This window comes from Ambystoma mexicanum, chromosome 4p (genome assembly GCF_040938575.1).
Source record: "Ambystoma mexicanum isolate Mex_15411 chromosome 4p, UKY_AmexF1_1, whole genome shotgun sequence".
NCBI classification, from domain to species: domain Eukaryota; kingdom Metazoa; phylum Chordata; class Amphibia; order Caudata; family Ambystomatidae; genus Ambystoma; species Ambystoma mexicanum.
The window spans coordinates 561,044,582-561,064,529 of record NC_090927.1 but is presented as its reverse complement, the minus strand read 5'-3'; positions in this window follow the sequence as shown (position 1 = coordinate 561,064,529).

Here is a 19,948-nt window from a genome sequence, read left to right as displayed (position 1 = left end):
TACCTTCTCATTTTTCTTGGAAGTTCAACAGCGTCAAACCAGGATTTTGGTTGCTGTGCAAGCGGTTTGAACCAGGCTCGAAGGCAGCATTTGTGTTGTCCAGAGTGGAAGCAAATGTCGAGTTGGGGTGGAGCTGAAGGTTGCTGCAGTTTGAGGTGGCACTCAAGCAATGCCAAAAGTTAGTGCCACCAGGGTTGGTTTGGTGATCAAAAGATGGTTCAAAAGAAAAGACTCTTATGACTGGATGTGAAGTTCAAGTAGGAATGGTACGATAGATCGTTTGAGTGTTGCTGTTTGATGAAGCAAATAGGGTGGCTTTGACCATCAATTTGGATTGTGTACAAATATCCTGGTGGTTCAAAAGCCTGCTCCAACATAGAATTTGCAGCGAAGAGCTTCTTATTTGAGCCGAGGCAATGACATGCTCAGCGGGAGAGGAGCAGCAGCAAACCGGGTTAAATGTGCAGCACAGTAGTTTGAAGACATGGAAAGGACCAAAAGCAGCACCGGAGCGTCCTGTTGGTTTGAATGTGATGGATGTTAGTCTCACTCTAGAGGCCCAGGGGCAATATAAGTCTTTGTTCTAAATGGCAGAGGCTGGAAAACAACTGCCGTAGTGGTACCAGTGTAGCTGGCAGAGAGGCAGTTCTTGCTCCAGCTGCAGGTCTCCCACAATGTGCAATGGGGATGGTTAGGGAGCAGAGATTGACACTGCACTGGGTCACCTGCCTGGCTCTCTGAAAGGAAAAATGCATGTTTGGTAGATTTGATGTAGAATATCACGGTTACACCATTTCAGCTCACAACTGGAGAAGTCTGGAAATGACTGCTCTCCCAGCAGGCTTGAAACAAGCTCTTCTTGAAGTCTTGAAGTCCAAAGATGAATCAAAGAAAGGGTTGAATACCCCGTCTATTATGGGCAAAGGTCCACATGTAATTAGACAAAAGCAAGCTTGCTTTAAGGGGTCCAATCCCTGTTCTTGTGAAATGGGGTGTTTGCCTTCTTGCATCAGATCCAAAGTGCTGTGTGCTAAATGAAATGAAGCAGACAGGATGGAAGAAGTGTAACAGTACAAAGAGGAATACAGTAGTGTAACCCATTGTGGTGAGCTCTCGCTGCCTACACTAACACCCCATACATTGCCAGACCCATACCATCAACTGCTTTTTGGCATGCAACACCCTGCTTTGAGGAGAGTCCTTTTGTGAAAAGTGCGCACTTTTATTCATGATTTCTGGGACAGCTCCTGCTGAGGTCTGTCCTACTGGAGAGAATTGCTGCCTGACCTCACAATGGATCAAAGGAGAGACATACGTTTTCAGACTCTTGTATTGCTGGTTGGCAGGGACAGGCTGCCTGACCAGAATATACACAATCATTCCACAGCTGGCCTGGGCTCACAGAGTGGACACATGTATGATACAAACAGATGTATATTCTTAAAGTAACATGAAGTACTATCCACCATACCCTAAACTCAGGTATGGCACTAGGTTTAAAGATTAAACTGCCACCAGAATAATCATTTCTCATAATTGTTTTGTTTTAGAACAGAAATGAAGACTTTAAGTGCAGCCTCTCTGCTGAAGTGAGTTGGCTGTCACAGCAGCTGGTAAAAGGGCACCTGTGACCTCTGAACCTGTAGTGGACCACTGAGAGCAGACGCTGCAGATCAGGAGTTTTGAAAAGGGGGTTTTGGTTACAAGTCCACCTTTTCTGAGATGGAATTATCTGCATCATTTTATTATTTAATCAAAATTAAAAAAAGCCGGGTGTCTACTCCCTTGTCAAATGGCAATTTCTCACATACACAGATACCTCTCCATCTGCGTTTCAGTGGTTTGTCAGCAGTCTGGGGTTCAGCAAGAGCTGAACATTTTTGGTTCAAAGAAATCCAGCCAGTTAAAGACTGGTGTTCTCCTCCCCCCCTCCATGGCCCATGTTCTCCTGTTCATTCGGGACTAAGCTCTTTGAGGTGCTTTCTTAATCTGACCTTTTTCCTTTTATAGATCATATGCCCAAGCTATGTCAATTAAAAGAGCACAGTGGGCCTCATTACGACCCTGGCGGAAATCGCGGTGCAAAATGCACCATGGGGCACGGCGGAAAGCTGCCGATAGCGCCATGGGGGTTGGCGGATTCACCGCCCCATTCCGACCTTGGCGGGGCGGTGAATCCCCATTCCCCATTTTACCCTTCCCCATTCCCATTTTTGCCCCATAGGGTATAATGGGAGTGGGGAAGGCGTTAATTACGCCACCGTTAAATACGGTGGCGTAATTAACAACAAGGTCCCGTAGCGCCATGGATTTCTCCGCCCGGAAAAACCAGGCGGAAAACGCTCCATGGCGCTACGGAATCTCGTAGTAGGGCGGACAGGTCCGCCGCGAATAACGCTGGCGTAAACCCACTCCGCCAGGGTCGTAATGAGGCCCAGTGTCTTCTTAAGCAGGAGGAAAGTTAAGATGCCATGTAAAATAGTTGCCCTCATTTCGAAACAAATTACAACAAATAGGGCAGGACCAATACTAACAAACACAATTAGAATGAAGCAGCGGTGGCCAGTTGAATCTGCTAGCATACAGACAGTTCAGGCATCGAAAAGAACAAGTTAAAAAAAATATAGGGAATTGTGTGAAGAGAAAGAAAACAGAATTGAAAGTCCAGTCTTTTAATGAGGCTCCTTCAGATCAACAGGCAGGTGGTTAATTAATCTTCTTTGGGCTTTGGCAAATCTTCTAAATTCTTGTGCTTTCTTCTCACTCCAAGACAGTGTCAGTCAGCAGGATTTCAGTTGGGCGGATCTAAATCTGTGAAATCTGGTTTGGACATTGTCTGTGATCAGTTAGCATTTTGAGCAGTTTGTAGCTTGTGTTCCATAAATTTGTATTTTGACAGTGAGGAGTCGTTACGTATTGACATACAAGACGGCGACTCCTTACTGTCCAATGTTCGTCATTTGCACAACTGATAGCAAATGTGCAGGGCAAAAGGTGGCGATCACATGCCGTGTGAAGTAAATAATTGCTGCCTGACATGCTCACATGGGCGGCAGTGTTTACTTTTAATTTGGAGAGCCGCTTGCGAAGCAGTGTTCACAATTAGAAATAAATAATACCCGACATGTGAGCATGGTAAGCAGTGTGTACAATGGATCCCATTGGGGTCTGACTGCTTTACGCAATTGCATAAAGCAGGCAAACTCCATAGGGATCGCCAGCATTTGCGTTTTCATGAAAATCTATGCCGGCGCAAGTGATGGAGCATTTGTATGGCGGACAGGAAGGGAGGAGGCAGAAACACAAGTTGCGTTCCGCTACTCTTCAGCACCATAGAAATGACTGAAAATGGCCAGTGGCATGAATGGAAGCCATTAAAGCCCTACTCAAGGCTTTTACATCTTCCATTTACATTACAACTGATCAGAACATTAGCTCCTTACTTTTTAAATGGGAGGAGTTAAAAGGCCAAAAACAAAATTTCCTAGAACACAACACTCCCACCAAAGCTCCATGAGTTAGTGTCTATCCGTTTTTGTAGGCTTGACTGAATAACCATGTGAAACAGCAAAGTTACGTGTCATTTTCATTGCACCAATGTTTCTTTATCCTTTGTATGACCCTTACGTTACTCAGTTGTCTGTCTTATACTTGATGTTTCTTACATAACCCAGACCACCTTTGGCTGGTGAGAAGTAACAAAAAAGTGAGTCATGGGTAACTCAAGATGTATTGATTTAACTCTGTGATTATTTCTTTTAAGATCAGGTGTGTACCAGGAGTTGGATTATGTACAGCATTTAATGCCTCTTCCTTTTTGGACAGTTTAACTCCCCCAGAACTTTCCTCATACTACCCACACCTGAATACGAATTTCAGAGGACTAGCGGGTTGAGGTGAGAGGTAAGAGAATCGCTAGAGTTAAGATTCTCTGGCTGCCAAACACACAGAAGTAGTGGCCACTGCTTATTCTGAGTAAAATAACGTGAACAATAAGCCATGAGTGAGAAGAACAGCAATTTCCGTCAACATAATGAGTGAGTTTGAGTTAATTAGTACACACACCTCAGACAATTGCATTAGTACACAAGAAGTTAAATAAAAATGAGCAATTTACATCCCATTAAGTAAAATTGAAGGGATAAGAAAAGTGTGAGTTGCAGTAAGGGAAATGAGGAGAAAACAAGGGGCAAAAGATAAGTTAAAATTGGAAATGGTGGGAATTTGCTCATATTTCCATAACTTGAGAGGGCGATATCGGGATTTAGAGTGGGAACAGCGTGTGTGCTAGAATTACACGGTGCAAATGGATCGTGCGAGAAGGCGATTTACAGAAATAAGCGCAAGTAGGGGCCAACAGTGCAAAGAAAATAGGATTGCACCAGACACGGCCATAACACGCCCCTAGTGCAAACCACGGAGTCACCTATTGTTTTGTGCACATTTTGAACCGTTAGACCAGATGCAGCAAAACAAATTGAATGGTGAGTACCCACAAGCAACCACCAAGAGCTCTACCCATACCAACCATCAATACCCCATGCCTAAAAAAACTGCATCCCCCAAAATTCAACGTGCACCTACCCACCATTCCTACTCTCTGTACACCCACCAAATTAAGCCACCCACATGAAAAGGGCACCTACACCCACCATTCACACCTCCTGTAAACCCACCAGATTAACCCACCCACATGCATAGTGCACCTATAACCACTATTCCCACCCCATGCACCCCCACCAGACTGAGCCACCAGCATGCACAATGTACCCACACCCACTATTCCTGTGCCCCGTAAACCCATGAAACGGAGCCACCCACATGCACCCACTGAACTAAGCCATCCACATTAAAAAAGGGTGCCTACACCTACTATTGCCATCCCTCTACATCCACCAAACCAAGTTACCCATATGCAAAGGACACTACAATCACCATTCACATCCCCTGTACACCCACCAAATTAAGCCACCCACATGCACAGTGCATCAATACCTACTATTCCCACCCCTTGTGCCCCCACCAATCACCACACCACACCCATAACCACACACCCACACATCCCCCTCAAAGGACCAGCACACACAAGGTGCACCACAAAACTGCCCAACACCACACCCATGCATCACCCATGAATTCAAAAACAGGCCACAAGTCCAAACCATATAAATGTCACATGGCTGTTACCATCAACACCCACCAGGGGGGGCCCAACAATTGGTGAGAACTATCAACCCCAGTTAGCGGTCGTGTTTATCAGCCTGCAGATGCCACACCTGCACCTGTATGTGTCCAACAGGAAGTCAAGAAGCCAACCACCCCACACCTGGCATGTCAGTCTAGAAAAATGGATACCTCTCATATGTAACGGCAAACGTATTTTGATGGCCGTGGGCCAACCGTCTCATGCACGACATGACAGACAGGTTTCCGAGTTTGCCAATGAACGGCCATTTTGATGTAACAAGAATCGCCATTTTGTTTTCTAACCATTGCTCATTGCTTTCTGTTCTTATTGCTTCGCAGTACATTTTCACTTACACTGCTCGACTGTAAAACATTGTTGTCTGCACGTAAAAGGACAAGGCCGTAGGGCCGCAAGGATAACAAGAGTTTGTTGAAACAAAACGTAGGCAGCGCCAGGAAGAATGCCCGGCTCCCTCCCGAATGTAGCCTTGAAGGAGAGTTGCAGGGCATTTAATCATTTCGCAGCTGCCAGCCAGTCTCGTTATATGGTAGAATATGTTTAGAATAAAGAGCTAAAGGCTTGAATTATGCTCTTCTTACGGCCCCCCTTTACTGAGCCCTGTTAGAGCGTGTCGGCTCCCAGGACACGAATAGCGCCTCATAGATAGCAAGGTCTGGAATGCGACTCTTCCCCCGTATGTAGCTCGCTTCCAAGAACAGAAGCACTGTGTTCTGTTCAACAACTGAAAGATGCCTCCGCACTTACAAATTGCGTATTGTTGCTAGAATAGATATTTGAAGGTGTCATAATTGTCGAAAGTGTCCATCATCACACCGAGTTCAAAGAAACCCAATAAAGGGGGGGTGTTAAACATGTCATAACTGATTGTTTGATATGCATTTTGTATATATGTAACTGATGTACGTAATTCACTCTCTTGCGTCCCTCGAGGTCTAGAGATACACGTCGCGGGGCGTGAGACTGAGTTGGCCAACTGAGACTTTTTGCTTTGTAATAAACCCTAGCTTTGGGAATACAACCTTGTGTCTGGCGTATCTATCGTGTGTGGTGACTCGCCTTGTTTCCATAGATGTAAGGGACCCCTATGGGCCCCTTTCAGGCATGTGGGCCCCCAGTGCACATATTGCCTTGTTGCCCTGAGGACAGATTGACACTGAAGAGAGACCCAAATCTCTGGGCCATGTGGCACTCTGCCCCTGGCAGGGGTCCCAGTGTAAGAGTATCATGTGCACTGTGAGGTGGACCATGACGCACTCTGTCAACAATCCTGACCATTGGGAACCTACCAAGCAGAACAAAATGCCCATAGTTGAATGATAATCACAACTAATCTTATCAGCTGGACGAACAGGCAAGGGGATTGCAGTGATGGCTGGACCGTGGGCCTGACATGGCCACATCAGGCTGAGTCCTCCTGGTACTGCACCACAAAATAACCCAGACCTGTGACCACATGAAAAACCCAAAGCATGGCAATACCCAGCCCAACAACCAACACATTCCACCAGATCAGTCACCACCTCCAGTATGCAACCACAACACCCTACTGTAACCTGTTGATGGACATTGATCAAACATCATCCCGACTACAACCTGTGTGTGTTACAATACGAATGAGTGTCCACAATCTGTGAGGTAACTGTTCGTTGTCAAAACTTCAATAACTGAAATCACTGTATGTATGGTGTAACTACTTGTTCACCATAACACCTCTCCTGAGCAAATTGACTCCACATGTCCCACCAAAAAAAAGATGGTGGAGGACTACCACATGAGTGTCTCAGCACATCCACATGAACGTGTCGACACATCATCCCTAGAAGTGATCAGTCGGCCATGACATAAGCACCCATCGGACAGACTGAAACAAATACTACCCATGTGTGTCCCACATGATGTACACCATAGAGGAACTGAACACCACATACATTGTAGCCACATGTGGTGGAGCAGATACGCATTCACCAGAAGTGCATGTTCAGCCACAAACACACTTATACACAGACCATCAGACCTTCAGATGTTGGACAGCCGTTTGGTGACTAACACATGCAGCAGCACCCATGGTGCATGTAGAGAATGCAACCCTGCACAAAGATAGTAGTCCAGGAGCAGAGACTTTCCCAATACACATACTGAGTATGACAGTGACCATCACCGCTATCAAAATCACAGATCAACAAACACCAGCACTGGTAACGGAACCACAACTGTGACAACCATGCAACATTGACAAAGCCTTGGCGATCGCAACGTCAACCATGAGAGAACACCCACATCCACAACACAATCCCACACAGACATGAGCAGTGGGGCCATATTCATCAACCATATAACCTCTATACATGCATCTACAGTGCAACATCCATGCCCACAGCAAGGCACACTAATCATCATCACACATATTGAAACATAGACCCATAAAGTAAACTCACATGGATACACGGCGATCTGTGCAAAGATTATAATGCAGGTCAAAACCCAAACCACAATGTTGAATATCACGAATACCACACCACCACCCTCACACACCTACAGCCACAAACGTACATGACAGTCTGCACACCACACAATAGCATGCACCATGCTCATGCATATGCATCGACTAGATGCACAGACTGAAAAGGCCACAATGATTACATTTACATATGCTGAGACATCAGCGCTTGTCTGTAATCCTGACACCTGCATAGAGCACACATTTGACTTGTTGGCAATGTGCACACTTAACCCTAAATCCCACATGTACACTGTACAGATGTATGTACCAATGCCACACAGAACCTAGACAACACAAAACCATGAAAGGTTGAGTATTTACCCATGAATCCCAATAAGCGTACCACATGAGAATGAGGCATGCACCCTCAAGAACAGACATGCACTACACAAGATGTCTGCACACACAAATAAGCATTGTAGAAATTGATTCTCAAACAAAAAATAACCACATGATTCCAATCAAACAAAAACCACAACTGTATTTCGAATTTAAACAGAACAAAAAGCATAGAACGATCCTTCCCCCCAAAAATATACATGAATCCTCCTTCAAAAAATAACAAAAAGGAGACAAACGCACAAATAAAATAAATCATCACCAGTCACTGCAGCTTTCCAATTCCTGATAACTCCAGCGGCAATGCTGCATCAGACTCTGCTGCCAATTGCTGCAGGTGTGGCTCAGTGCTGTCCCTGAGGGCCTGCAGACTCTGTTGAGTGGACTGCTCAATTCTGTCAGCAGCCCTCCTGCTCTCTGCCAGAATGGCAACACTCAACTCCTCCATCCTTTGTACGTGCCTCATTCCTGGCCCTGGCAGCTGTGTTATTTATAGCATGCAGCCTATCTCCCTCCTGCTGACTCAGGTGCTGTAGTTGGCATGTTGTTGCCACATGAATCCTTCAGCCTGCTTGCTGCCTCCCCATCCTGACGAAGATTGACTGCTGTGTTCTCCATGCCTTGAGCCTGCGGCATGCTTGTCTCTGCTGCCGCATCTGATCCTGCCACCTGGCAGCCTGCCTCTGGAACTGGGCCTCCCTCCGGCAAGATGACCTACTCCTGTCAGGGAGCATTGCCCCACCACTTGCCTCAATTGCCATGTCCACCTCCACTGCCTGATCATGAGTGAATGACATTCCAGACCCTGGTACTGTTGGAATGCTCACTGATAGGGTAGTCTGTGTAGTAGTAATTGCATCAGCATCACTCACTGATAGGGTAGTCTGTGTGGTGGCATCAACAAATGTGTGCAGCCCTGCAAACGATGGCCCTGGGACAGCAGCAATACCTATCCCAATGTACCACCACCAGACACCATGGCTATGCCGCCAATAGTGCCCTCATCCTCACCCACTCCTGCCCCAGACACCCCAGATGGCACCTTTCTGGCAACCGACCTGTATGTGGACATGGCAGAATCCCCCTTCACCCCAGCCCCTGAAGACTCACCCTCCGGGTCCATGTCAACATCCCACATGTCATCGCCAGTGCCATCTGATGATGTCTTATCGGCAGCCACCTGTTCCTCCAATGATGTGAATGATGGTATCAGCATGGCCTATGCCACTACCAGGAATATCTTGGCCTTGTGACTGTTTCGTCCTCGGTGCTGGACTCCACATCAGCATGTGACACTGGATGGGAAGGCAGAGAGGAGAGGCAGTTCAGCATGTGTGTACACATGTGCAATGATTGGCATGCTACCATGCCACCATCTCACACACAATTGGCAAAGCCCAATCACAACATGACTGCGATGAACCACCACGAACAGACAGACATGTGAGAACAAAATACAAGATGACACACCCCTTCAAATGCATGCATGGATCTTAAGAGTATGAGCATTCACCACCCCAAGGGCACAACAGTCACTATTTCCAACTGGGAACATGTATAGGGCATACGTGAGGACTGGAGCATATGACCAAGACATGCAGCCATCATCATTGCACTATCGACACAAACATTTCACACACTACACTGACCTAGTAACCTCCTCCGGCATATATCCATGGCACATGGGAATGGGTAAGGTGGACATGGCATACACATCCTGCCTAATTAAACTGACAGTGTGGACTCATCTGCTGCCTGTATCTGGTCGTACAATACACAGACCTGTGCGTGAAGACCCATTTTCACTCTCAGAAGGATCCTGGGATGCAGAGGATATATTCTATAACCCCCCTGACCCCTCAGTGCACCTCCACATAGGGTCCTGCCTCGATGGCCGCCCTAGCATTCTTTTGGTACCAGATCCTCATGTCATCCCATTTCTTTTTAACATTTTCATGGGTACGCTCAGCCACACCGTCTACATTAACTGCATTGGCGATGTTCCGCCAGATCCTCTGCGCCCAACTGCCCCAAGCTGATGCTCCGGGTGGAACAGGGCGTCATAGTGCCACAGCACTTTTTTGCACATAATGGGCACTTCTTACACTGAGAAGTTAGCTGCCCCCATCCGCTCTACCCTTGAGGTGGAGGTGGCAGACATGATTATGGTGACGCTGGTGATCTGGCACAGTTTCCGGGATACACCTGAAACAAAGACAAAATTGTAAGGACCTTCAATGCGATGACGTACAACACTCAGTTTGACCCACTTGTAACGCACCCACACATCATGGCTAAACATTGACTCATCTGTCCAAGGCAAATCACCCACTGCATACATACCTGCCAACATTCTCCTCATAGGAATTCTTTGCGGTTGGAAATAATTTAGGCGGGAGAATGTGAAAAATAGCTATATTTTTCACTCAAAAGTCAGGAGGGTTGGCATGTATGCGCATATTCCAGGACTTACTCCTGGGCATGGACAGGCACACTAAAACATGTGCAAACAATGTTAAGCTGTACATGTCCCTACAACCCACCCGACTACATACACTTGCCAGCAATGTCCATGGATCTGCTGTAGTGGATCCCATATGCATCAGTGTGAAATTGCAGGCAAACTACTCAGGCATGGCAAAAACAATCATGCTACAGGTACGGACCATTGCATGTGTGAGCTCCCACATGCAAGGCACTGTGCCCCCCAACATTACCCCCTCCCCATGAATGCCACCATCCCTCCCCTACCAGCTAGCATGCACACACAGTGCCACCACTCGCCCATGTCCTATCCCCCCACTCACCTATAGTGAGTTTCAACAGGTAGCAATGCAGCATGGATTAGGCATCGGCACACCTGCAAAGTGTTGCAAATTACACCAGCTGGCCACAACAGATGTAAAGGAGTGTCTGGAACAGTTGGCAAGAAAGCTCACTGTGGACCCAAACAACTACAGATGGAACAGATGAGCTGGTCTGTTTTAATTGCTACTGTAAATCTCCAGGGACACAGACATTGAAAGGAGGGGCACGGGGAGAGCTGGGAGATCATTGAAGCGGAGTACAACAACACCTCAATGTGCCAGGGGAAGGGCACAGCCATCACATGCTGGGAATGCACCAGCGCCACAGGCAGGCACCAGCACAGCCACTGAAGTCAACACTGGTACCTCTACAAGCCAAGGGCCGCCAACACTCAGTGATAAGGGGCCAAGGTGGAAGTGCATATTTATCAATGAAGAAATGCAGATCCTCATGGACTTCATTGAGTAGAACCAGTCCAAGATGTAACGCTGGGCTGAGATCATAGTCACACAGACCCAATGTAAGCAGAAGTGGCAGGAGGTGATGGACCTTGTAAATGCCTGTGGGGTGGAGATGCGCACTGCAAAAGAGGTGCACAAGCCATGGATGACCTGACCAGGGGTACAAAGGAGAAGCTGGGAGAGAATGTGTCCTCTGCACAAGAAACTGGTGGTGGGCCTCCACACATAGAGGAACTCACACTTTTTGAGGAGGCAGTCTCTAGCCTCATCTCAAGTCAACAGGTCATTGGCGTCGTAGGCATCGACACCTTTGGACACTCTTCAGGTGAGTGGTATGTGTAATTGATGGCTATGATTGTGATGCCAATTTGCATGGCCAAGTGGGTGAGGATTACTGTTGCAGGGTGGCATGCACTTCATGGTATTGGTGTACAGGCTGCACAAACATGGGTAACAATTTTAGGCAGGGTGCATTGTGGCTGTTGGCTGCGTAGGGTAGACATCACTTCACCTTGCCAGTGTAGAAGTGAATGACATTGTCACAATAGCACTATGTCCAGCTGTGTGTCTGTGTGGTGTGTACTGTCAATGTTGCGTGCACTCACATGGCTCCACCTATGCCATTGGCTCATACATGTGTGTGTCATTCAATGCTCTAGTCACACAGGGACCCAGGGATGTGTGCAATGGCAGTGTACTGAAGGAGGGGTGGGGGGGCATTACACTGCGGCACTCATGCTGGTATCAGACTGGCCAGCCATGCATATCCAGGATGCATGTGCACATGGGATTCCAGGCTAAATTTGGCATGAAGGTGCACACTGGTTACATCAGTGTGGGACCTCAGCACGTCATGTATGCTGTGCATGTGTGTACTGTTCCCTTGCTGCACCCTTTACTGTGACCTTTGCAGGGTGGACGGCTGTCAGCTTTGCATTCCGTGTCCACACAGGGGTGGGATTGCAATTACGCTGGCCAATGACTGCACATGGCCACGTCCAAACATGAGTACTTGACTCACTGTCTGACAGGTTGCAGGGTTGGCACACAGGACTTTGGTTTGCACCTATGCCACTGTGTATCCATGTGTATCCATTTCATATTCCTACTGCTGCAATTCCCCTACTTGCTTGTCCATTTTTTTTGTATATAGTTTAGTACAAACTTTTACCAAACAAAAAGCATGTCAACGGATTAAATATTGATCATTTAGCTTCCAAGATACAGAAAAACATAAGACAGATTTGCATCAGAACATTCTATGTTCTTTCGTCGTTTTTTTTTCTTCTGTCTATATGTCCTTGAAATTGCGGTAAAATGTCTATTAAAATATTTGCTAGGCCAAAAATGTACTTGACATCATTTCCACAATGACATTGCTCCCACTACTCCTCTGCGTCAATCCATGGGGCATTTTATACCAGGTCTTCCAGATGTTTTGTTCTCTGTTTTTTAAGTGACTGGCAACCCAGAAGTAGATATTCCACATTTTCTGTGTGCACACTAAAGAATCTGCAAAGCCAGTCTAAAGTTCCTTCTTGTCTCCTTGCAAAGAGGACTTCTTTTGTATGTATTACATTCATCCTAAACCTGAGAAATAGATTTCTCTGACCGGAAATTTCATCAAATATTTAGTTACTCTATTCATCAGTCTGCCATTTGTTTTTGGCAATAGCCACAATTTAGACGATTCAGTTTGATTTTCGGTGTGGTTCCAGTCTGCACACCACAGTTTTTGTTATGTTTTGTTTGGGTTGGTCTTCAGCTGTACTTCACTGGTGTAGATGACACCCCGTCATAAGTAGAGTTAGGCGTGTCCTTTAAAATCTTAAATTGGTGGAGGGGCTGTCCTCCATAATTGATTTCCTAAAAAGGCTAAGGGAGTTCCACATAACCCTCCTATACATGGAGGCTTAACCCAACTCCCATCCGATCGCAGCTATTGCTAAGGAGTTCTGAAGACCCAGAGTCTTTTTCCAAAAGTGGCCCTCTAACAGGTCCCACGTTTCCCAAGAGATATGGTGAGAGACGCATCTGCACCATATGTCAAGACCGGGATGACTTTCAGCTTGTAAAATTCAATCACCGGAAGTAGAGAGAATTTCCAATACTTTTTATGGATTATTTGGGCCTGTGCTCTCAGCCTTTTTGTTATCCTTTTCAGTTCCAAAATCCAAAAGTTATCATCTCGGTTTGAGTTTACACATATGCCTAGGTATTTTGTGTCTTTCACTACTCGCAATAAGTCTTTTCCCATGCCCCAACGGAACAACATCTTCTTTTTTCTTCTCTGCATGCTTTGAAACACTAAGACTTCTGATTTTCCTACATTGATTTCCAAGTTGTTCAGATCTTTATATGTCTGCAAGATTTCCAACCCTCTTTGTAGACCAACAGGAATTTGGGCTAACAAAACTAAGTTGTCAGCAGTAAATCATCCAGCCTAAGCACTCTCTGTTAATTCTTAGTGGACATATTGAGGGATCATTCAATATATGTTTTAGATCAGAGATGTAAAGAAGGAATAATTCTGATGCCAAAGAGCATCGTTGTTTCACACCTTTCTGAGTGGCAACCTTCTTTGATAAGTGACCGGTGGTATCTAACTGTATCTGAATCGTAGTGGCCCGATGAAGGTCAATTATTGCAGCCAAGATATCTTCCGGACACTTCCAGTCCCTCTGTTTTTTCCAGAAGGAGCGCCTGTTGATACTGTCAAAGGCCTGTTTAAATCAATAAAGACTAGGTATAGAGGACTTCCTAATTTCTGTGCTCAAATTTTTAGAGCATTGAGTAATAAGAGGTTCACATTACATCCTACGCCTTTCACAAATCCTGTCTGCCATTTATCAAAGTTGATGGATTTTGTGGCTCAATTTTTGAGACGTTTCAATAGGGTTGCGGCAAACAATCTTCCCAGCACATCCAATAATGCGATTGGGCGATAATTTCCAGGGTCAGATCGCTCTCCCCTCTTAAAAATTGGCATCAAGATTGCACATTTCCATGATGGAGGTATCCAGGCGTTCAACAATACGTATTTAAAGAAGATGAAACAAAAGTCGGCCATGTTCTGGATTTTTTCCAGGATGTAATCTGAAAGTCCACCTGGGCACGACGCTTGTGAGGAACTTGCATGGTTTAACAAATCGAGTATCTCATCTCTGTCTAATTGAAGACTCCATGTGGTACTCCTGATCTTGGCATCCTTTGGATCATCTGGGTTTGAACTGATGAAAAATTGACTGAAGTGGGTCACTCAGACATCCTCCGAAATGGGGTTGCATTGCAATGCTTTGTCTTGTGAGCCTGAATTGTTGATAATTTCCCAGCATTGTCTGGAGTTCTTTCCAAGTAGTAGACAAAGCATTACTTCTACGTCTTTCTGCACAAGAGTTGTTTTATATTGTTTCAGCCAATTTTGATAGTGTTGTCTATGTTTCCTTATCGTTTCAGTTCTCATCAGCTCTGGCAGACATCTCAAGACTGTTAAGTATTTCCTTAGTGCTTTCCATTGAGCTACTATTAAAGAGTCATATTGATGTCATATGATGCAAATGCACGCCACCACGAGTGTAGTACATGTGCATCCTGGTGGCTTATGTATCATGCCGTGGTTGCATGGTTTTTGCTCTACTCACCCATCAGGATTACATTGCAGTCATGTGAGTTGTGTTCCGGTTGTCTGGGGTGCAATGGTGATCCGGATACAGTGGGTATGCATGTAGGACTGGACTATGGCACCAGGGTTGGAATCTGTTGAATATGTCCGTTTGCCGTTTTCACTGCTTGCGTCTCATGTGTGTCATGGATGAATTTCCAGATGTTGCCCTAATGGGTGTTGGCTTACATCTTGTAGGTGGAACCGCAGCTGAGGGGTACCGGTGGCTGGGGGAGCATAAGGGGATGCACAATCAGTCAGCAGTAGTGGCTGCACTGCTGTGCATGGAGGGAACTCACAGCTGTTGCAGGGATGAGGAGGATGATGTGGCAGAGTTCCTGAGGCAGATGGTGGATGAACAACAAATGAGCAGTCCTGTGGACATGTTCATACTTGAGCTGGTGGGGGAACTGAGCCAGAGGGTATCTAGGAGACCATGGCCATGCCTGTGGTGTGTCAGGCATCATCATGCAGCACTGTGCCTGGAACAGTGCCCACACCCATTCTGGTGGCAGAGCATGTGTATACCAATAGTGGGGTGCACCTGGACCCACAGACCGTGCTGGTGCAACTGCCCAGGCAGGGTGGCACTACTTCTTTGCATCTACGGTGCCCACGCACACGTGGAGGACATATGCCTGCTCCATGCCTTGACTGGGAGGATGAGTTGGTCCAGGAAATCGTGCAGCAAAGTGTGGTAATGCTGGACATCAACAGTGACATGCATTGTCTCGCTGAAAGCATCATCACTTCTAATGCTACAATGACCATGGAGTATCAGCTGTTGCGTGGTGAGGTGGCTGCCCTGGGGGTCCGCCTCCATGACGAGATGAAGGCCTCAGGGAGAGTCTACATCTTGAGATGTCTGCCATGAGGGACACCATCAGTGCACCGATGGAGGCATCATGGTCTGCTATGTAGGGAGGCATGGGTGAGGCACAGAGGGAAAGGCAGCCGGACCTTGTGTTACGCTCACCTGGCTCCCACAGAGGCATCGATCTGAACTGGACAGCTGTGGTCTCCACCAATGTGACGCGTAGGGCCGAGATGACAGACTGGACTGGCCCACCTAGCTTTGTTTGCTTAGCCCGTAGGAATATTTTTCTGCAAATGGAGAAAGGGAATTAAACACCCGTGGAGTTGAGTGTAAAACCCCCCACTTCGGCTGTTCTCCCCACGGATCACCTTTGATATCCCCTCTTACAGTCTCACCTGATGGTTTGAAAAGATGAGCTCTCCATCCTGCATTGAGCGCAGGGGCGCGTTGATAACCAGTTCCTTCACTGGCTCGAAGGAATTGGTGAGTTCCAGAACAATATTAACTCCGAAAAGTATGTAGTTCGTAAGAGTTCAAATGCCTGACTTTCACTCTTGTCCGATTCCTTGCAGATTGCAGCTGGACCCTAGTGAAGAGTTCCTCATGGCAACCGGTAATATTCTGGTAAGGATTTGTATTTCCAACACAGTTCGATAAATAATGTCAATAAGTAACCTGTTGCTTTCTCCCTTATTCAGGCGCTGAGAGAAAGTATGAAGTCTCGGGGAATAATACCTCCAGCGATAAAATCAGGTAAGTCTATTGTGGTGAGGAGGGTTCCCCTTGATAGTCCCTTTGTTTCACCTTGCTGTCCTTTTGTTTCCCCTTAGGGGCCGGGGTTCGGCGAAGATGCAGTGGAAGCTGCGCCGACCCGTGAAGAGGAATAGTACCCCCGGTGATAAAATCTGGTAAGTTTATGGGGGGGTAACTAATATTCCTCTGTGTATTCCCTTGGCTCACCTTGCTGTTCTTTTCTACTCCTTAGGTGCCGGAATGCGACGGGAACATGCAGGAGGATGCGGTGGAATGTGAAGATGCTGCGAAGTCCGGTGAGTTCAGCGCGGCGCTGCAGCAGGCGAGGCGACGCGCATAAAATAAATTCTTTCTTCCAACTCAAAGGCGCGATGGATCGGGAATTCAGGTAAGGATCAAAGGTATTGCTCTTGTTCTAACCTTTTCTCCTTCTTTGTCCCTTTTTTTAGGAGCTCCAAACTCGAGGCGGGCGTGACAGAAGACTGGATGCAGACTTGCAGGCACGGTGAGCGTTACGCTGCTGGATGCAGAATAACGCGAAGCATGTGCTGCTCTTCGGAAGTGGTTTAAATAGCCTTCAAAGTAGTCCCAGGTAAGTATTCCTCCCCAGCCCCGCCCGAGTAAAAAATAGTCCCTAGATAAAATAGTCCCTTCCAAGCCTCATTTGGCTTGGAGCTCTTGCAGCATGGTCTGCATCAGGTAAGCTGGCAGCATGGTCTGCATCAGGTAAGTTGTACTCTATGAGCCTGCCGCCTATGGCGCCAGGACTGACTCTCCATGTGAGCCTGGCGCCATAGGCGCCAGGACCGCTGCCCAAACAGCCCTTAGCAGGAGTTTTTGGGCTTGCTAAAAATAACTTGATACCTGCTTCCGGGGTTGCTGAACCTGGTCTGGGTCCTCGGGGGTAGGCATCATGACACCTTGTTGCACTTGGCGATTTGTTGCATGCCTCTGTGTCGCGTGTGGCAGCTACACAGGAGGGCAAGGCACTGTCAGTGCATGACCACAGTGTTCATCCCCATGAGGATCCACATGGTGGATTGTAGCTGTCTTTATTAAGTGGTCATACGTTTTTGGTTCCCTGCACTCAGTGGTGTAGTACGTTCGTAATTAACCACGCTCCTTCCTCATCACCCCTGTTGACTTTGTGCATGGACATGGATATATTGTTTCATTTTCATTTTCTGTACATGGAGGGATCATTTGTTTTCTTACATGAACTTTGCCATCATGTGCCGTGGCCAGCAGGTCTTGGTATGGTGGTGGTTTCAAAGAGACGCAAAAGGTGTCATGGTCTGCCTGGCATGTTCAGTAATGTCGACTGGCACGCTGGTTTCTAAAGTGGCATGATCTGACATGCAGGTAAATATGTTGTTTGGCCATCATTTTTCTTTTTGTAATGTATCTGTATGCTGTTTAGGTCAATTTGCACTAACGGCTTCCACACTCCCTGTGAATGTAAACAGAACATTATTCAACATTCAATTATCCCATTCCCTCTGCTGTACACTGGCCCTCCTGACACTTATGAGGGGGCACAGTGTTAGGTGGAGGTGGTGGGGACCTACAGCACAACATAAGAGGAACAAGGTAATGTGGGTTCCGGCTCTCATGTGCATGTTTGTTGTCCTACGCATTCCAGTACTTTTCTGATGTGGCACAGGTGGGTTGTTCCCTATATGTGCAGGTCTAGTGCTCGGTTGGTGATTGTCACAAGCATCTGACATGGGGGTGGTACTATTACTATTATTCTGCACCTTGTTTGGGCATTTTCTGCATGCTGGTGGTAGTCTGCACACTTGTGGTGCTTATGTGCATGTGTTTCTGGTGATGGCCCATTAACTGTCGTCTGGGTCTGTTCTTGGGTTTTTAGGTGTCATGACCTGCGTTCCTTGCATGCCATATCCTGCCATGTATGTTCTTAGGAGGTGACCAGTACATCATCCATGTGCATCATGCATGATTGAGTCTCACCTTCAACCTATTTTTTTTTAGGTGACATGCTGGCACATTTTTCATACATTTCAGATGTTTACATTTATTTCTTTTCATTATTTTCATTGCGCATTTGTACGGCGCTTATACATCAAGTGAATTGTGTGTCATAGCGCCCACAAGGCAGCATGGAAAGGACATGGGAATGAACAACAAATACAACAATGAAGGATGGAGGCGGTTTCACAATGCAATTTTAAATACTTACACAGTGCAATTTAAACACTGGAGAAAACACACCTAAGTATGAGAGTCCTGTATTGGGGGGTGGGAGGTCCTATGTTTCACAATGCAATTTTAAACACTTTCACAGTGCAATTTAAATACTGGCGCAAAAAAACTTAAGTCTGAGAGTCCTGTATCAGGGGGGAAAAAGGCGTAGGTTTCACAATGCAATTTTAAATACTTTCACAGTGCAATTTAAGTACTGGAGAAAACACACCTAAGTCTGACAGTATGCTATGTGGCCAGGTTATTAGGTAGGTTAGAGTGAAAGTTCTATTCCTAACCTGGGCCACTCCTACCTTACCTAGTCGCTGCTGTTTGATGGCTGGCCACTGGCATCCACTGCTGACACCTGCAGACACAACCTGGAGCCGCCTCTGTGGGAGTCACCCTTTGCTTTGGAGCCCTTAGACACAGGGACTGCATGGGCAGAGGGCAATAAGCCCAGTCAGAGGAGGGGAGTGGGTTGGGAGGCAGGAGGAGGGTGGGGAAAGGGATGACAGACCAACAATGGGGACAGGAGAATGAGGGTGCATGCAGGTACGAGGGAGCACAAAGCAGGCTTTCTTTTTAAAAATATCAAGGCCCAGGTGGGTCTGTCATTTGCAACACTCACCTCAGTCCGCCAATATGGCGGTGACGATCGCGGTGAGCTGCGGAAGGACTAGCCAACAGGGGGAATCGATATATGCCCAATCAGAAGATGGGGGGCGGGCTGAGATGCGGGAGGAGGGTGGGAATGGGGAACAGAAACCAAAGAGGGGGTTGGGAAAATGAGGGTGCAGGAGGGTGTGAGGGGTCACAAAGCGGGATTTCTTTTTCAAAATATCAAGGCCCAGGAGGGTCTCTCAATTGCAGCACTCACCTCGATCCGCCAAGATGTGCATTCAGAATGTGCAACTGCTGTGTGAGTGAAGGGAAGAGGGAGTGGAGGAGTAAGTGCTAGGTGTATCAAGTGGTAAGTGCTAGGGATTGAGCAGCAGTAAGTGCCTAGGCGTTGTGTTCAGCTGTCAATGAGTAGGTAAGTGCAAGCCTGTGGTGACATAGGTCAGTGGGTGCAAAGGAAAAGTGCTGGGAGGGGTGGAGACTGTGGGCGATTGGGTGCGGGAGGCCAGGACCCTTGGAGCTCACATAAGGGCCCTGGGGTCCAATCTCAGCTACTGTGGGATTTAGCAGAGGA